This window comes from Ambystoma mexicanum, chromosome 4q, assembly GCF_040938575.1.
Source record: "Ambystoma mexicanum isolate Mex_15411 chromosome 4q, UKY_AmexF1_1, whole genome shotgun sequence".
In the NCBI taxonomy this organism is placed as follows: domain Eukaryota; kingdom Metazoa; phylum Chordata; class Amphibia; order Caudata; family Ambystomatidae; genus Ambystoma; species Ambystoma mexicanum.
In genome coordinates, this window is record NC_090928.1 from 1,122,166,011 (window position 1) to 1,122,185,046 (window position 19,036).

At 51.7% G+C, this 19,036-nt stretch overlaps 1 non-coding gene across 1 annotated transcript; it reads right to left on the reverse strand.

Annotated features, from left to right (window-relative positions):
* Positions 1–18,515: 18,515 nt before the first annotated feature.
* On the reverse strand, positions 18,516–18,666 carry LOC138468703 (5.8S ribosomal RNA). The gene has a single exon (XR_011268434.1). It is a non-coding gene; the product is annotated as a 5.8S ribosomal RNA (ribosomal RNA).
* Positions 18,667–19,036: the final 370 nt, after the last annotated feature.

The following is a 19,036-nucleotide window of genomic DNA, read 5'->3' on the forward strand; positions in this document are numbered from 1 at the left end:
TACTTCAGTGTGAGTGGGCTAGTTCCCATTAGACGAGGGGACCAATTGATCTCCTGTTGATCATCAACTTGTCCCGAATGTCCTCTTTCTGATAATGTTCAAAACAACACTTTATAGCCAACCCTCACAGTGCTGTAACAAACTCCTCAATGGTCTCACAACATTTCTGTTGTCTGATGGAAAATTGATAACAAGCCAAAATGTTATTCCCCTTCACCTCGTAATGCTTGTCCATCTTAGCTATGCATACATCAAGCTGGTTGCCCATCTTGATGCATTCAGCTAGTTTTAAGAAATTGTTGTCCAGCCCGACCTCGACAAAGAAACAGTGCCTCTTTCTTTTTACTCAAATAATTAGGACCATATACTGCTAACATATGCTTCTGGAATCTATCTTTCGATTTAATAACCTAGGAATAACCCAGTGCCTGGTATATTTCCCATAATCTTTGAATTCATTTCTGTTGCTTCCCTATTTTTGTGCTCTTGGTATTTGTCACCTTGTTCACAGGGACAAATGTCTGTAATCTCCCTTTTAAAGTGCAATGAAAAAACACCTCTCAAGAGTAACAGCCAATTGTGCTACGGCATGCTCCCTTCTTTATGTGTGCAAGTGTTTCTTTCGGTCGCTACAGTGCACGTGGGACAGGCACGGCACGGAGCGCAGTGTCTGCAGTGAAGGCCTTCAGCTTGTTACATAGCTAAGCAACAGACATGTCAACTCCTTATCATGTCTAAAATTGTCAGGTAACAACTTGCAACACCGGACAATGCGTCCTTGGATCACGTGTTCTGTCGTCTGCATGCACGGCTATGCTGCTAGGGTGCTTCCTGTGTCCTCATAGGCTCACGCACAGCCCAGATAATCCCCAATACATGCCTGGAGAGTCCCACTGAGCTACCATTTTGACTGTGCAACTAACCCTGTACCTGTTCAGCCAGGGCAACCACACTCAATGGCAAGTGCAGGCTCTTTGTCATTGCCGCAACTCATCACCTGTTAAGGAAGTGAACCAGAACACAGCCAGTATGTGTGACTTAATTTCTTTTAAGTTCATTTTTATGCTGTAACAACTCTCTCTGTCCTCCCCCTTACACCAACCACCATACAACTTGCCTTGCATTCTCTTTTAGTGTTCTCTGTTCACATTCCACACCCATAAGATTCCGTCTGCTGACATTCCTAACACTGTAAGGAGTCCCCCTTTCTTCTAGAGGACTTTAATCCCATGGCCACTTTCCGTATTCTAATATTACTCAACTAGAGTTGTATTGCCAAGTGGGAATGCTTCAGTTAGTCCCCCTCTAGTGCTCTATATGAGCATGGGTTGATCCGCCTCGGATTGACGACGAATTGGCCCTATTGGGCATGAAGATTTGTTTGCTCTCCTGGCCAAAAAGACCATTTGTTTGTCCCGGGCTTGAAGATGCGCTGGCACTCCTGGGCTTGAAGACAAAGATAGGCCCTTCCAGGGGCCAGAAACTGATGATGTGATGCATCGGCAGGGCCAAAAACCGAAGACAGGCCCACTCAGCTTGGTGTTGAGAGTTAAACCATGGTCAAGTTGGTTTACCCAGGGTACTGCACTCCTCCTCATCTTTCCAATACCCCTCTCTACTTTTGATGGGCTAGGTATTAGGTTAAGATGTACAACCAGGCACCAGCTAGCATAATACTTAATGGACACAGGCTTTCGTTCACAGCATTTACCCTATTTTCAGGGTCCACCTTCTGCACTTCTTCCTTCCTCCACCTTCCTTTTCTTCCTCAGTACCTTTCCAAAAATGTTCCTCCATCGGTGGCCCTCTTCCTACACCGATTTTGTCTGTACCTTTTAAACTGTTCTCCAAGTAATTTCTTCCTTTCTCTTGTGTCTCACCTTCCAACTCTGCTTTTCCCCCATTGCTAGTTTTCCCCTTTTTACGCTGCTCTCCACTTTCCCTTCTTTTGTCGCATCTTCACCTTCCTCTCCCATCCACCTCAAGTCTTACTCTCCTTCAACTCCCTTCGCCTTCCTTCTTCCTCTTTTACTCCGCTCTTTACTGCAAAGCTTGTTTCTAAACTCCCATACTAGGCCTTCTACCAAAGCCTCCCTGTATAGTCCTGCCCCTTTTTATACTGGAAAAGGAAAGGTGTTAATTCATGTGCCCAACTCCTTGTGTGTACGTGACAAAGTGATTGGCTCTTCTGAGTAACTCGCCATCTTCAGATCTAGTGATTCTTATCAGTTATAAATTGTCAGCTGCCAACTTGAAGTCAAGCAGCGCTGTCATGGTAGCTGCCTGACCCCACCATGGTGCCTCCTGCAGGCAGCTGCGCAATAACTCTGCCAACCTTGAACCTCCTCATATGCCAACTTCATTGCATACCCAAGCAGGTCTTTTCCACAGTCCATCCTGCAGAGTGTATTCAAATGTACTTTTAGTGGGATCAAAGACGATACCCACAAAACTTTTGACCTTCTAATGCAGAGTTGTTCATTCTTCAAAACTCTACCAGGTCTTGAATTACAGACTGGTACCTGGCAAAGGATAAAGTGTATAGGGTATACGCCTTGGGAATACCTTATATACTGGCTATTATCTTTCTCAAAGTACAGGCCCCTCCAGAGTCTCGTAGCTCCATTCCCATATGTCCACCTAGAAACATGGTCACAGTTCTCTCCTTTTTTATGCTGTCACTCAGTTCATTGTTGTACTTAATATGTAATTCTTTTCATTGACAGTTTCATATTTTAAGTCGTTTATATTCCATGAAAGTATATTGTTAAAGTAGGCCTTATTTTCATTTATTTTATTACTCGAGTTATCAGTTCATGGCTCTTACATATTTATCATATTCAAGATTTATTATAACCATTTAATTGGACCAAAGTGTGAAATATCTTAGCCGTTGGCATAATTATGGGTCTATGTGTTTAAATTGAACCTGAAGTAGTTGCATTTTTTCCAAATGTTTTGTACCCATTTTTTTAAATATCAGATTTTGGGGTAGGTCGCTCTCACTGCACTTGAGGATGGTGGACTCACATGGGAGACAGATGCCGAAGGCCGGGGACATCACCTCCAGCCGTCCTTGAGTTTTGGCTGGGCTACATTACAGCTTTTCCCTTCGTGGAGGTTTTGGCACACTGCCGGGGCTCCCTGGTGGGGGAAAGCTGTAACATAGGCCAGCCAGAGCTCCAAGATGGTTGCAGGTAAAGTGCCCAGCCTTGGGCGGCTGTCTCCCATGTGGGTTGACCATCCCGCAGCCCAGCAGCGGTTCCAGGAAGCACCAGAAGGGTGCCACTCCCTCAGGGTAGGTGACCCTATCAGTGCTCCCTGGGACAGCCGCTGCACTTGGAGATGGTCACTCCATATGGGAGACAGCTGCCCAAGGCCAGGAACAAACTATCCTGGAGTTCTGGCTGGCCTGTGTTACAGCTTCTCCCTCTGAGAAAGGTCGGGGAACCTGCCGGGGATCCCTGGGAGTCCTGCTGCACTTGGGGATGGTGGACCCACATGGTAGAGTCATCCAAGGCCGGTGACATCACCGCAGACCATCCTGGAGCTCTGGGTAGGCAGCATTACAGAATTTCCCCTCCGGGAACGGATGGAGACCCTGCTGGTGCTCCTTGGGAGTGCCGTTGGACTTGGTGATGGTTAACACTTTTTCACCCAGGTAGGTACACCCGCACGAGGTACTGTTTTCATCCAGACACCTTTGGGAAGGTAGGCCATGTGTTGGCGGTATGTTTCAGTAGTTTCCAGGTTGGAAATGTCTGAAAATTGTGTTTATTTTCCCTAAATTTCAGACTTTGCCGGGCTTTTGGGTAATAAATTCTAGGGCAATTGGCACAAGTCAGACCTCTGTGGGTTCCTACGGGAGTCTGCTCTCCTGAAACACTTGGGTTACCAGTGGTTTAGCCCTTTCCATTTGCACCGAGGTACTTGCACCGACACATGAGGTACAGTTTTCGTCAGGACATGTGTGGGTATGTAGGATAGTAGGACATTTGTTGTTTTCTCTTGGTTTAACATTTTCATACATTTGCTATTGCACTTTGTTACACAACCCTTTAATTTCCCAAATGTGAACTACATGTAGTTGCCGATTTAAGCACGGTATGCTTTTGTAACCTGCTCAAGTCACCTACCCTTCAAAAGGGCTGCCTGTGCTCTTTCAAAAATGGTATGCTTGCCATTCCTCACATTTATTTTCCTTATTTACACATACTAAGTATGTCTGTTTAGGCCGTCAGCATAAAATTCCTGTGTACTATGGCTCAATTTTTGGCTTATGGTACATGCGATTTCCTAACTGGAAAAGTCAGGGGAATGTAGCGGGGCACTGCTTTTCTAAATATTCATAGAAGCCATTACCTTACAGGTCCAACCATGTCCAGCACATACCTTTTTTAACTGTAATTTTTCAAATCTTTCCCCAAACTATGGGCATTTTCCCTACATAGATGTTGCCTCACCTGCACAAATCACCCTTTCCTAAACTTGGAATTTTGTCTACTTTTCAGAAATGTATGCCTTGGTCTTCCCTTTCAGCTTTCCTACCCTCCTCTTCCATTCCGTCCCCGCATGGACTATTGGGGGGGGGGGGGTTTGGGGGGTAAACCTGCATAGCTCTCACAAAATTGATGGTAACCTTATTTTTTTGGTTTTCACTCAACCTGTTCTTGAAAGCCTGGAAAATGGCAAATTTAGCACAGCAAATCATTTGTTCCTAGCTCTTACAAGGAAACACCCACAGGCTTCTTTGTGCATAATTTTATTGGCATTGTCTGAAAAAACACGAAATGTGCTCCGTTTTCGGTTATTTTCTCTCACCCCCATACAGCAAACTAGGATTCCTAGGTGGCGTTAGGATCACCTACATGTGGGAAGAAAGGGGGCCAAATTTGAGGGAGATATCACATGTAAATAAAGCATTACAAGGGATTGAATGGCGACATACCGAAACCACCAAAAAAGGGCTTGGCGCGCGGGGGGGTGGGAGGCATTGGCAGTTAAGGGGTTAAAAACAAATAACACATTAGCTTAAAGAAATAGACAATTGGGTAACTGAAGTGTTTTTATTATGACAAGTGCTTACACTGTAAAGCAACAAATAATACATATACATGTGTAATCCAAAGATCAAATTGGTGGAGCCATATGGAGTGAACCTGCTTTACCTGGGGGATTGGAAGGAAAAAGAAGCCGAATAGTGAAACATTTATGGAAAAACAGTTCTCATAACTGCACATGAGTCGCTGCAAGAATTGGATAAAAGAAAAAGTAAACTTTATTATTGCAAATGTTCACAATCTTTTGTCACAATATTTCCTGTAAGGGCTCAACAGATATTACGACTTCACACCTTCAGCAGGGGAACGATGATACACAGTGCCGGAGGTTTGTGACGCAATTATCGATCTATACATTATTTGCTTTTCATAATGGTGCTGTAGTGTGAATAAGTACAGGTAAACTATAGACAACTAAAGGTCTCAGAATATTTGCAAGTAAAAAATGTCACTCGAAATATGGATTTATAGGACAGTGGGCCTCATTACAAGGTGGGCGGAATGGGTTTAACAGCGCCGGTAAACCCAATCCACCCTATTACGAGGTTCCCTTGCGGGACCCCCCTCGGAACGTCTGGTCAGACCAGACGTCCTTTGCGGGTCCCGCACGGGGACCATTCCCATTGAGCCCTGTGGGGGCTCAAATGGAAATGGGGATGGGTTTTTTGAATGAGGAATTACCGGATCCTCCAAGGTTGGAATGGCCTGGTAATTCCTCATTCAAGGAACCCGGACCAGAGTTTGGAGGCAGCCATGGCGCTAATAGCACCATGGCTACCTCCAAACTCGTAATGCGGCCCAGTGAGTTAAAATAACATGAAAAGCAACTCACACTGCCTAAAATTAAAAATGCGATTAGAGTGGAAGGAACTCAGAAACACTTGACACGTTTCTCAAGCGCACCTGGCACTTTTTGAATCCGTTATACTCTTGGCACTTTAGTCAGGCATTTGCAATAGTTACGATTTGCCTTGAAGTAATATGGTTCTGCTTTGACTTTATGACACATTTGCACACAGCACTTTTATATGGATGTATAATGGATTTATATGTACAAGGCATTTTGTCAGTATTTAATATCAGGCATTCCAAGCGGAGTGGCCGAGCACGAATGTACAAACAGAATTTAGCCTGTAGACATTCTGCCCCAGTTCCATAAAAGGCATGATGTACTAGACATTAGCCCTTGACCTGAATGGGCTTGGCCATGGGTAGCCAATGAAGATGGTGCACAAATGGAGTAATGTGAGCACAACTAGGTGTGAAAGTGGCTACTCTGGCTGCAGAGTTCTGCAGGACCTGAAGGTGCCATAAGAAGTAGCCAGTTTGTGCCAGAAATGGGGCGTTGCAGTGTTCCATGGAGGACATAACAAGTAAGGACACCACAGAGGCACGTAACTGAGAAAGGAGTAAACAAACAACCTTGCTATGGGGTTTTCAGTTGAAGATGGCCCCTTTGACATACTAGACTTAGCTTTTCTGTCTGCGGAATCTCAGATGTCATATTTACCCCCTAAAGATGGCCAAAAAGAGGGGGTCCAAAAGGCAGTAGAGGAAGGAGCGCCCACCACCAACTCCTCATTTTTTCCCCTTGAAGCAGCTATTACACATCCATGCACCCACAGCTTCGAGACAGGACCTAAATCTGGTCGCTGTCTCGACAAGAGAGGGATCTAAACGGACCAGGATCTGTGTGATCTGTTAAGAATAACAGTGGAAGCCGTCAGAGCAGATAAGCTTGGTAAGAGGTTACATGTACATGTTAAACAAAACCTAGAAGATGGAGGAAACCTGAGGGAATCCACATCTCAAGGCAGATGGTACAGAGTGGAAAGGGGGGTGGGGGGTGGAAATTGACTGTTCGGTAAGAGGAAAGCAAAGAAAACCAGGAAAGTACGGCACCAGAAAGGCCGGCCCAGACGAGCAAGGCGGCAGATAAGTCTAGTAATAAGCACCGACGCTGCCAGAGTTGTGCATCCAAGCCACATCATCAGCGTTGGAGACCAGCACCCCCTCTGTGCCACATCCTGGACGAAAAATGGATTGAGAAGTGTGGAAGAAAGATTACTCAAGAAAGGGCAGACAAAGGTTCAAAAAGCTTCATAAGAACATTCCAAAAGGGCCCCCGCGACCACCCCACCGTGAGGAGCGCGCTCCTCCCCGGCCATCCGAAAAAGGAGCAATAAGCGGCGTTACAAGACCCCAGGGCAGCAAAAGCAAAGGGGACGACCCGTGAAGCGAGCGGTCCCCAAGAAAACTTCAACTGCAGCGTTTGGGGGCAGAGTTAGTGGACCTGAGACCGCCAGCAGCGATGCCTGTGTGGGGACTGGCAGTCAAGCCGGAGGAGATCAGAGAACCCACGCGGGTGGTGCAGAAGACGCAGGGTGCCCATTCAGCCAAGGCAACATAGGCGAGACTGGGGAGTGCGAGCGGACCACCGCGGATCCACTGGCAATACAGTAGAGCCGGCGCAGCCAGGACACCCAGCTACAAATGAGAGGGAGCGGGTAGTATTCCCCTGAAATCCTGCGCCTGCCTCTGCCCCATACAGCAAGCCCGGCTCCACGCAGCGCAGTGCCTCCACGAACCACGCGGCACAGGGCCCCCATGAGCTGTGATGCGCCCCAGCTGGCGCAGGGTAAGTAGGCATAATTAAGGGAGTTGGCAGCCATGAAGCAGGCGCACACAAGACGCTCCTCTCCCAAACAACGGACATGGAGGTTTATGAAAGCATCTGCCCCAGCGCACCATAACCTACACTTGGAAGGAGACCCCCCCTATGGCAGGAGACCCGCAGCATACCCGGACCCCAGCAAAGGCCCATGCCCATACCATTCAGCAACATCAGAGGCAAACTGCAGTAATAGAAGGGTGACAGCACTAAGTCTCCTGCAGCATCCCCCCCGCTAACGGCCAGGGAAGGAACCCGGGGCGAGGGGTGGGGACGGCACGTGCCCCCAACCCTCAGCATTTGACTCTGCAGGAGAGCGCTGCTTCGCTCCACCACCCACCCTTATGAAAACTAACCCTGCCATGCAAGATTAACCGAGAAGGAACCTCCATGGGTTCAAGAGCATACTTAGAGGCTCAGGAGTGGTGGGAGCACGGGGGCCCCCCGGGAAGAAATTCAAGAAGCTCCTGGGCTCCAGGCCAGTGTGACACTGCGACCATAACCACTTTCACCTTTGAGCGTATTAGCCCCACAGCCCCCAGGGGGCAACCAACCCAGGCTCTAAAGGGGAGCTAGACCCCCGCTGCGCACAGGAGGGAGAGAAAAGCATCCCCTTCCTACAGAACAACTGGCCAATACCCCGGGGTCAAGAGGAACCTCAGAGGCCTGGGAAGAAGCCCCCTACAGTAAGGTGCAGGCAGGCACTCGCCATCAGCAGGCAATGTTGCGCAACAAGGCCAAGGAGGCCAAAAAAGGCCCCTCAAGGACCAAGATCTCAAGAAAACAGAAGGGACCCTCCAAAAGCTATGTAGAAATGAGGGGGAAGCCCCGGAGGAAGAGGATCCATGGGTGAGAGAGGCAGCAGTTGGAGGAGCCCCCGACGCTACCACAGGGGCAAGAGGTCACGAGCAAGGGGCTGCAACAGTGCTTTAAGGCATTCAGTGACCAAATGACTGCTACCCTTCAGACACAATTAAGCCTAATACACACAGAACTTGCGCAATCCCTGCAGGAAATCAAAGGCGACAGTTGAATTGATACAAATGAAACGCAATTCAAGAACTCACTTAAAACACCCGGAAGATAGATGTATTAGCGAAGCTGCAGGCGGTAGCGACACAACCTGGAGCACCAAGCCAAGGACTTGGAGAACCGCTCGGAAGGTCCAACATCAGGGTGAAGGGGCTGCCAGTAAGTGTGAGCGATGCTGACCTCAGGGAAACAATGCAGCATGTGTTCAAAGATTTGCTGGGCATGTCTGGGGGAGAAATTCTCAGATAGAAGGTCCGCAGCTAGAAGGACCCGGGGCCAGGCCAAGAGAAGTGGCGATGGCTTTACAGCGATACGACCGAAACAAATGGATCCTCCAAGCGGCAAGGAAAGCAACCCTGATAAAAGTGAACAGCGCCGTCAGAACTTTTCCAGGACCTGGCCAAATCCATACTATCAATGAGGAGGCAAATGGGCCCGGTGACCAAAGCCCAAATAAGATCCAGGTGGACATTCCCCTTTGGAATGGTCTTCAAGTGGGAAGGGTGCCAACACCACATCACTACGTTGGATGAGGGACCCAAGATCCTGAATATTGAAGAAGAAGGGGATGCAGGGGGAGGACCTAATAGGAGGCCAGAACATGAAAGCCACCAAGAGAAGCCATGGGAGTGGAGAAGAGTAGAGGGGTCAGAGCAGAGACACAAAGAATTGCAGGGTCCGGGGGGATAGCAACCAAAGCCCCAGGCTGAATAGGCTGTCCGCTTAACAGCAGCAAGGGGGGGGGGAAATCACGAGACAAGGGTTAAGACCCGGTGGGGTTACACAGGGAATGTCAGCCTAAGGGTCGGCTCCGGGAGACGGGGGGTTAGGGGGTGACGGATCTTGGAAACAGGGGAGAGCAGAGGAATGGCTCTTCCTGCACAGTTATTCTCTGGGATGGGAACGAGATCAAGCAACCTAGGACGACGTTACGGCTTGGGGAAGTTCAGCCGAGTCCAGCCGGAGGGGGATCGTTTCGACATGGTTACTCTCAGAACGTAACGGGGTATGGGTAGGGATCCAAATACTAAAACTCAATGTTAGAGGACTAAACACACTGACTAAAGAGACAGAAACTGGAGAACCTCCTCCAGGATACCAAACCCGACATTGTGACGCTCCAGGGGACCGATATCCGTAAGCAAGACAGATACAGAATGAAGCTGAGGATAACCCCAGGTTCTGCAGGCCAATGACAAGAGCAAAGCTTGAGGGGTCCTCATAGCATTTAGACACCTACATGACTTCGAAATAATAGGCACAAAAGTCGACAAGGAAGGTAGATTCCTCTTCGTCCAGCTACAATGGGGGGTGGCCTCTCACAATCGCCACAGTGTACGCCCCCAACTCAGGGCAGGAAGAATACTTGCAGGGGGTTTTGGAGAAGCTAAACCAGTTAACAACGAGCCAGCTAATACTGACGGGATTTTAACTTGGCATGGCGCCCATCCACGGACAGAAGCGCAGACAGGACACCCACATCTGAAGGCCCATCTAGTAAACTACAGGCTAGCATAACAGAATAGCATTAGCAGATACATGGCATCAACTAAAAGGGGACTCCAAGGGGTATACTACTCACATGTGCACCGAACATTCTCAAGAATTGATTACATATTGATTTCGGAGTCACTGCTCTGCCAAGTACGGATCATAGAAAGGGAAACCATAGCCCTGCCCGACCACACTCCCCTGCAGCTAGAAATCCAATGGGAGGGGGGGGCCTCTGGAAGTGGCGGTTCCCCTGACATCTGTTGATGCAGTAATTTGCTACGAGATACACAAGTCCATCCGCAACTTCTTTGGGGAAAATAAGACCCCGGAGGTGCAGGAACATGTAGTATGGGACGCCTTTAAGGCAACCATGCGGGGGGTGCTCATAGCAAAGCAGGCATCTCGAGCCAAACAGGAGAAGGCCCTCCAGGTGGACCTAGAACAGGGGTTAACGGAGACAGATAGGGGGGTAATGATCAGGAGGGAGTATAGGCATATCAAAGGGCAAATCAATATCCTTCTAGCTAAACAAGCAGTAAAATCGCTCAGATTCTTGAGGCAGAAGTATTACCTCCAGCAAACAAGACAGGCCGGCTCTTAGCCAGGTAGGTTAAGCAGAAGGAGGCGGCACGTACAATACGCCACATTCAGATGGTGGAGGGACAGGAAACCACACGTACAGAAGAGTTCCTTCAGGCGTTCACAGAGTTCTATACAAGCCTCTACTCTGCGGAGGCACCGGAGAGTGACCTCCAAAAGGTCTTCTTAAAATCTTGCTGGCTAAAAAGATTAGAACAGAGCCAGCGTGACGCTTTAGATTGGACGATTACCTAAGACGAGGTGCGTGCAGCGATCAAATCGCTACAACCAAATAAAGCCCTAGGCCAGGACGGGTACCCCGCCACATTCTATAAAGCATTCCATACCACATTAGTCCCGTTAATGGCATCCCTGTTCAATTCCTTCTCCGATCCGGGCCGCATCTCCCAGTCCATGGAGGAGGCCAAGGTAATCCTCTTCCCTAAGCCAAACAAGAAACAAACCCTCTGTAGCCTACCGCCCTAATAAACCTTGATGCCAAAAAATTCTAACATCTAGAATGGATAAAGTAATCACTGACCTGATCCACCCGGATCAAGCAGGCTTTGTCAAGGGGCGACAAACGTTTGTCAAAATTAGGCGAATATCCCACCTGATAGAGAAGTCAAAACAGGGCAGTCCTGAGGGCAGGGAGTGTTAGCACTAGATGCAGAGAAGGCATTTGGCCGAGTCAAATGGTCATTCTTGTTTGCTACGATGATGGTTATGGGGTTTGGCCCGGAACTTGTCCACCTGGTCAAAGTCAACTATGGGGCACCACTTATCAGGCTGGCTATCAATAGGCATGTCTCCCAGGCGATAAGGATCACTAGGGGTACTAAGCAGGGCTGCCCATGTCACCATTCCTGTACGCAAACTTTCTCGAACCCTTCCTAGCTAGAATTAGACAGGAGAGGGGAATAAAGGAGATTACATTCGGTGGGGAAGACCATAAGGCAATGGCCTTTGCCGACGACCTCCTAGTCGTGCTAACAGACATGGACACTTCCCTCGGGAAGTTAACCGCACTCCTAGGGGAATTTGGCAGAGTGGCAGACCTGAAGACCAACAACCAAAAACAACAGTAGATTAATGAAAACATTATTGGCTAATGCCTTCACTTTGGTTCGTCTTGCGCTGGTCCAAGAATGTTACCTCTAGCGGCACAATACGAATGCCCCCGGCTGTCCCTCTTAATCATGGCCCCAGTTCCGAAAAAAAACAAAATAGAACCAGTGTCCTATTACATTATTCCTAGCTCAAGTATTCAGGTGACCAGCCTGCTTTGAACACTGTACTTTTTTCAAAGTAAAAGCTTCAGACCCCCAGGACGCTCAGGCAGGGGCTGGGACAGGCAGTGGTAGCTCACCTCACGGCGGACCGCCAGCTCAATCCCAAAATCCAACTACAAGCTTTTTAACTGCAGCAACTTTAATATATGCTATTGGAGCTGGAGTTACCGTGGCTGCTGGCACCAGACTTGCCCTCCAATGGGTACTCGTTAAAGGATTTAAACATTGTACTCATTCCAATTACAGTGCCTCGAAAGAGTCCTGTACTGTTATTTTTCGTCACTAACTCCCGGAGTCGGGATTGGGTAATTTCGGCGCCTGCTGCATTCCTTGATGTTCTAGCCGTTTCTCAGGCTCCCTCTCCAGAATCAAACCCCGATTCCCCATTGCCCGTGGTCACCAAAGAACCATCGAAAGTTGATCTGAATGCATCGTCACGGTCACATGGATGTGCGATCGGCCTGAGGTTATTTAGAGTCACCAAAGCGGCCGGGCGAGCCCGGATTGGTCTTGGTCTGATAAATGCATGCATCCCGGGAGGTCCGCACTCGTCGGCATGTATTAGCTCTAGAATTACCAGTTATCCAAGTAACAGATGGCACGATCAATGGAACCATAACTGATTTAATGAGCCATTTGCAGTTTCACTGTACCAGTCGTTTGTACTTACACGTGCATGGCTTAATCTTTCAGACACGCATATGCTACTGGCAGGATCAATGAGGTAGCCGCACCTGATGGAGGGTGGCAACGGGAGGAGCCGCGCGACTGCCTCAGAGCCAACCTGCGCACCCTCTTGGGCTGTCTGCAGGACCCGAGCGCCAAAGAGCATCCCTAGACGTGTGCGTGTCGGGTGGACAGGTTGGTCACGCAGGCGCCCGGGCCTGCTCAGCCATGCCACAGGGTGGGTGGGAGGGAGAGGCCAGGCACAACTTGAACCGGTAGTGGGGTTTGCCAGCACGCTGCCACTGGTATGGTGACAGAGGGGGTCAGCAGCCAACGTGTGTTCCGAACTGCTGGAGAAACGTGCTTGGTGGAGGAGGGGCCGCGTCGTGGCTTGCGAGGGAACCCGTCTGATCTGACCACTGGGGAGCTGCCGGGCTGCTTAGCCTTCGCTCTAGAGCTGCCCAAACGAGGGGGCCCTCCCCGAGGGAAGCAAACCCATGACACGGTCCCAAGGCGGGTGGAAGCAAATTGCTTGAAACAGCCGAGGATGGCCAAGCAGTCCAACCCTAGACAGACCAAGTGCACCAAATCGATCCCATGGAGTGCTCGGAAGAGCACCCCCAGCAGGCCAGTCTCTGCTGGGGCATTGCGTGGGGCACGCCCCCCGGCTGGCCCGGGTTTTCACCATAGAGCCCGGGTTGGGCAACGAGAACCAAGAGGAGCGCAGACAGGTCCCTCTCACCCAGTCTATAGTAATCCGGAGGAAGGAGACTAAGTTTCGTCATCTGTGTACCCAGAGTGACAGAGCGGGACCTCTCGGCAAAAGCCTCTGGCTCCTTAGAGACCCAACTGGAGAAACATTTTAAACTGACGCCCATCAGAACTTCCAGAGCAGCCAAGCCGCCTGGTCCTTGCAGACATTCCTCTGGCCAATAACCAGATGGCCGGGCTCAGAGAGCGGCCATCTGGTAGGTCAAAGCATTCCAATGGGCCTGGATGGGAAGGGCCTTTGGCCCCCCCACCTGACAAAAGACAAGGCACCGGCAGGTGCCCAAAGGCATGGGCCAACACCAATCGTCATCCTCGAGCTCTGGCAAGGCCACCTTAGAGTTTTTCTCCCCCCCTCCACATAAGAGGTTTTTGATCCACCCTGGAGCTTATCCCTCTGGGGAGGGACAGTCGCCCCACATGTGAGACAGGTACCCAAGGCTGGGTGCTTGGGGGGGGACCGGCACCCCCCCCAGCCATCCTGGAGCTTTAGCAGGGCCCATTTAGAGCTTCCCCTTCCAGGGCTCCCCGCAACTACCGCAAGGCTTGGGGACTCCACCCACACGCACAAGGCTGGCACCCAAGGCCAGTGGAGGCAGCAGCCCCAGTCACCGTGGAGCTCTGGCCCGGGCCGCCTTAGAGCTTCGCCCGCCACATTAGAGCTTTACCCTCCAGAGAGGGACAGGGCTCCCCACGATCACCACCAGGCTTGGGGACAGTCAACCCAGACGTGAGACAGGCACCCAAGGCCAGGACACCCCCGCCGCCAGCCACCCTGGAGCTTTAGCAGGGCCCCTTTAGAGCTTTTCCCTGTGGGGAGCGATGCGACTACCACTGGGTCCGGGGGCTTTCACCCTGGAGCTCTGACCTGAGCTGCTCCCACAACATTAGAGCCTTTCCCTCCAGGACTAACCCACAAACACTGTGGAACTCAGGGCCGGCCACTGCGAGAGCATTTACCCCCATGCGGAGGAAAGGGACCCGCTCAGGGCGCCCCTTGACACACGCACCTCGTCTTGGACCTGACCACAACTGGTTGATACTTGCCAGAGGACCGGGAGCAACCCACGAACGCCATTGAACTAAAGCCGGTAATTGCGCCATGGCTGCCCTGAAGGCCGCAAGGTGGCACTTCCATGCCAACCGTAGACAAATGCAGGAGTCAGCCGTGGCAACCACAACTCGGGCCATCTGGGCCTACTCCCCGGGCCAGATGGCCCAGCGGCCGTACCTGCCCCCACCGCCCAGGGGCACAGGCTTAAGGTACCACCCCGCGTGCTCTGGGGTGGGTGCTTAAGCTGCTGCCTCTCTTCCCCGCCCTGGGTTTAAGGCACCAACTCAGCGCTCTCGGGCCGAGGAGACACTTCAACGTCGACTATTAAGCTTACGGAACCCGACCGGAGACAAATGCAGGAGTCAGCCGCAACTCGGGCATCTGGTCCACCAGCCACAACTTGGGCCATCTGGGCCTACTACCAGGCCAGGTGGTCCAGTGGCCAGCCGGGCCTGCCCCAACCCCACTTTCCAGGGGCACATGCTTTAGCTACAACCCCGCGCCCTGGGGTGGCTGCACCCTCTCTTCCCCTGCCCTGTTCGGGGGCTTAAGGCACCACCTCGAAGGCCCGGGCCCAAGGCCATCTGGTCTGCCAGGCTGACCAGGAAAGGTGAGAAGAGTGCTCCCCGCCCAGCCCGCACACCCCCGCAGGTGCGCCCCTGTGGTGGGTGGTATTTTCCTGTGTACCCCGCATGCCCCAGGAGGAAGGATGGAGAACCTTGGCGGTGCTGCCGCCTTGCAACAAAAGCTTGGCTCAGAGGATGACTTCCAATAGATCGCAGCGACGTAGCTGCTCTGCTACTTACGAAATCCTGAACCAGAATCAGGTTGTCGATTAATGATTTAGCACCAGATTCCCACAAACATGCGGTGCACTATGGGTGAGAGAGGTGGCCCCCATTCTGTCCACACTCAAGTCCTGAGGCAAGCGGCTCTACACACCAGCCCCAAGGCCAGCTGTCCTAAGCTAACTGATGCTCGACAGCGCTGCAGTATCACGGTCTGGGGTGGAGGGGGGGATTTTGGGCGTAGAGGCGTTCAGTCATAATCCCACAGATGGTAGCTTCACCCCATTGGCTCCTCAGCCAAGCATGCACACCAAATGTCTGAACCTGCGGTTCCTCTCGTACTGAACAGGATTACTATTGCAACAACACATCATCAGTAGGGTAAAACTAACCTGTCTCACAACGGTCTAAATCCACCTCACGTTCCCTATTAGTGGGTAAACAATCCGATGCTTGGTGAAATCTGTTTCACAATGATAGGAAGAGTCGACATCGAAGGATCAAATGAGTGGCCCCCCCAGTCTGATCAGAGCGATGATAAAACGGATAAAGAGACGACGATAAACCCGCCTGAAAAATCACAGGATGATGACATGGACATATTGGCTCAAGTTAGGGGGGAGGGAGTTTCATGGGACTGGACAATGCTGATTGTAACACTCTGACGCTGAATCTGATGATGGAAGTCCCAAGAATTGTGTGTTATATAAAATAAACATTGTTTTTTCCCAAAAAAAAGAAAAAAAAAAAAAAACGGTGCGGCTCCCGCCTGCTTCTCTGGGATCATTTGCATTGCCGCACTGGACGCCGCAAGGGCGCCCGTCCCTGCCACTCTGGATTTGGGGATCTAAACCCGACTTCCTGTCGATCGGCTGACGGCAATGGAGGCCATAGCCCATCCCTTCCGAACGGCGCTCGCCCATCCCTTAGGACTGACTGACCCATGTTCAACTTCTGTTCACATGGAACCCTTCTCCACTTTATTCTTCAAAGTTCCCGTTTTAATATTTGCTACTACAACCAAGATCTGCACCTGCGGCGGCTCCACTCGGGCCCTCGCCCCGGGCTACTGTGCGTACTGCAGCAGCCCTCCTACTCGCCTGACTTAGCCCCCCGCGGCTCTCTAAACGCTGGCCTGGTATGGGCCTGATGCTCCAGGGCCATCCATTTTCAGGGCTAGTTGATTCGACAGGTGAGTTGTTACACACTCCTTAGCGGATTCCGACTACCATGGCCACCGTCCTGCTGTCTAGATCAACCAACACCGTTTCTGGGGACTGATGAGCATCTGCATCATGCGCCTTAACCCCGGGTGCGGTTCATCCCGCAGCGCCTGTTCTGCTTACCAAAAGTTGCCCACTGAGCACATTCATACAATACCCGGCTCCACGCCAGCAAGCCGGGCTTCATACCCTTTTAAAGCTTGAGAGCAGGTTGAGATAATTTTGGCCCCAAGACCTCTAATCATTCGCTTTGCTAGATAAAACTGGGGTTTCTGTGCGCCAGCTATCTTGAGTGAAACTTCGGAGAGAACCAGCTACTATATCATTCGATTAGTCTTTTGCCCCTATACCGAGGTCGGATGACCGATTTACACATCAGGACCGCTACGGACCTCCACCAGGCCGAGTTCACCATCTTTCGGGTCCTATCACACACGCTCATGCATCATCTCTGACAGAGCGGGGGAGACGGGTCGGTGGAGAGCCCACCGCAACAGGATGCCACTGCAATCGCCGGGCACCGGCCCTCAACATCATTACATCACAGGGTTTCATTCATCCCTCTGACTCGGGCAGGCATTATATTCTTAGTCAGTGTTTCCAGACAGGTCGGGTGGTTAACCGACCCCTGGCGCCCTTTGTGGGCCTCCCCGCCCGGCAGCACGACGTGGTTGGGGTGTATTGAGGGCAGTCCACCACAGTCACATCAGGAGCCCCGTCTCCCGTGGCCACTCTAGCAACCCCCAAGAGGGGCCAGGACAGTTGCCGGATAAGGGCCCGGTGGTGGTCTATCTCCCTCAGCTCCGTGGACACAGCAAAACTGCTGTCAGGGGGCTGTAACACTCTCTGCTGGAGCAGAGAGCCACCTGCCCCCTGGGGCCTTCCCAAATGCACCCTGCTGGGGCTGGATGTGCCCGCGCTGCAGACCCACAAGGGCCTCCACCGTTCCAGGTGACCAACCTGCCTGCCGTGTTGAATCCTGTGGGTGGACTGCACAGACCCCACCAGTTTACCGCTCAACCGTTTCACACCCTCTTGAACTCTCTTCAACTTTCCCTTACGGTACTTGCTGGTCACCAGTCTCGCGCCCGTATTTAGCCTTAGACAGAGTTTACCACACGCTTTGGGCTGCATTCCCAAGTAACCTGACTCCAAGAAGACCTGATCCCGGTGGGCAAGAGGCCGCTATCGGCCTAACACCATCTGCGTGGGGAGACGATCAGAAGGACTTGAGCCCCCTGAGTGATGCCGGGGAGTCGGTCTTCTGTACGCCACATTTCCCACGCCTGCTGCTGAATGGGGATTCGGCGCTGGGCTCTTCCCTTTTCACTGGCCGTTACTGAGGGAATCTTGGTTAGTTCCTTTCCTCTGCTTAGTAATATGCTTAAATTCAGCAGGTCACCATGTCTGATCTGAGGCCGTGGTCGGGGAGCACAAAGCTCAGGGTAGCTGGCCTCGGGCCCGTATGGGGGGTTGCCCCAGCCCTTGGCGCAGGCAAGTGTATTCTGTCCCAATCTGTGACCGAAGCCCACATGGTCACAAGGTCCGTGCTCCACGGTCATCCTGCGCCGGCAGCCGTGGGACACCAAAGACAGCCACACACAGCACGACCAGGTGCCCCGGGGTAGGGTGAAGGTGCACCAGGCTTTTTTAAAGCCTGCTGCCACCACATCCGGGGCGCGTCGGCCACCTGGCCCTCCCGAAACCAGCATGAGGTGGGGAAACTGGGGAAACCAGGATGCGTCGGCAATGAGCTTGCGCGCCAGATCCAAGGATCCAGCGACGGTGCTGATCGGGGTCTGACCTTAGGGGGATGAATGGAATGGGGTCCCTGCGACAGCCCCAGCCACGCCCCTGGGAGTGAACCCCAGGGCGATTGATGTACAAGCGACCCTCAGACAGGCGTAGTCCCGGGAAAAACCCAGGGCCACATGGTGCGTTCGAAGTGTTGATCAATGTGTCCTGCAATTCACACTAATTCTCGCAGCTAGCTGCGTTCTTCATCGATGCACGAGTCGAGTGATCCACCGCCAAGAGCCACAGGCAACTTTTTTTGTCCTAGACGTCGGCCTGACCCTGCCGGTGCAGGAGAGGTTGGGGGAGGCAGCGCTGGCTGTGGCAGGACAGCCCAGCTCCCTGTCTAGCTCGGCCGAAACCATTGTGGTTTCAAAAAAATAAAAAATAATAATCCAGGTGCTCAGCCTGACCGCCAGCTGCAGCAGCACAGCGCTTCCCAGGGGGGTGGAGGTAGGCCGCTCCGCCACCTGCCCACACGGCCCGATCCACTCATCCTTCCCCGACCCCTTCCCTTTTGGGAGGGGGGGCTGGGAGATGGACAACGAGGCAGGCCAGAGACAGCACAGACAGGGGGTCGGGTGGGACCACTAGAGTCTTCAAACCCCAGCCCGG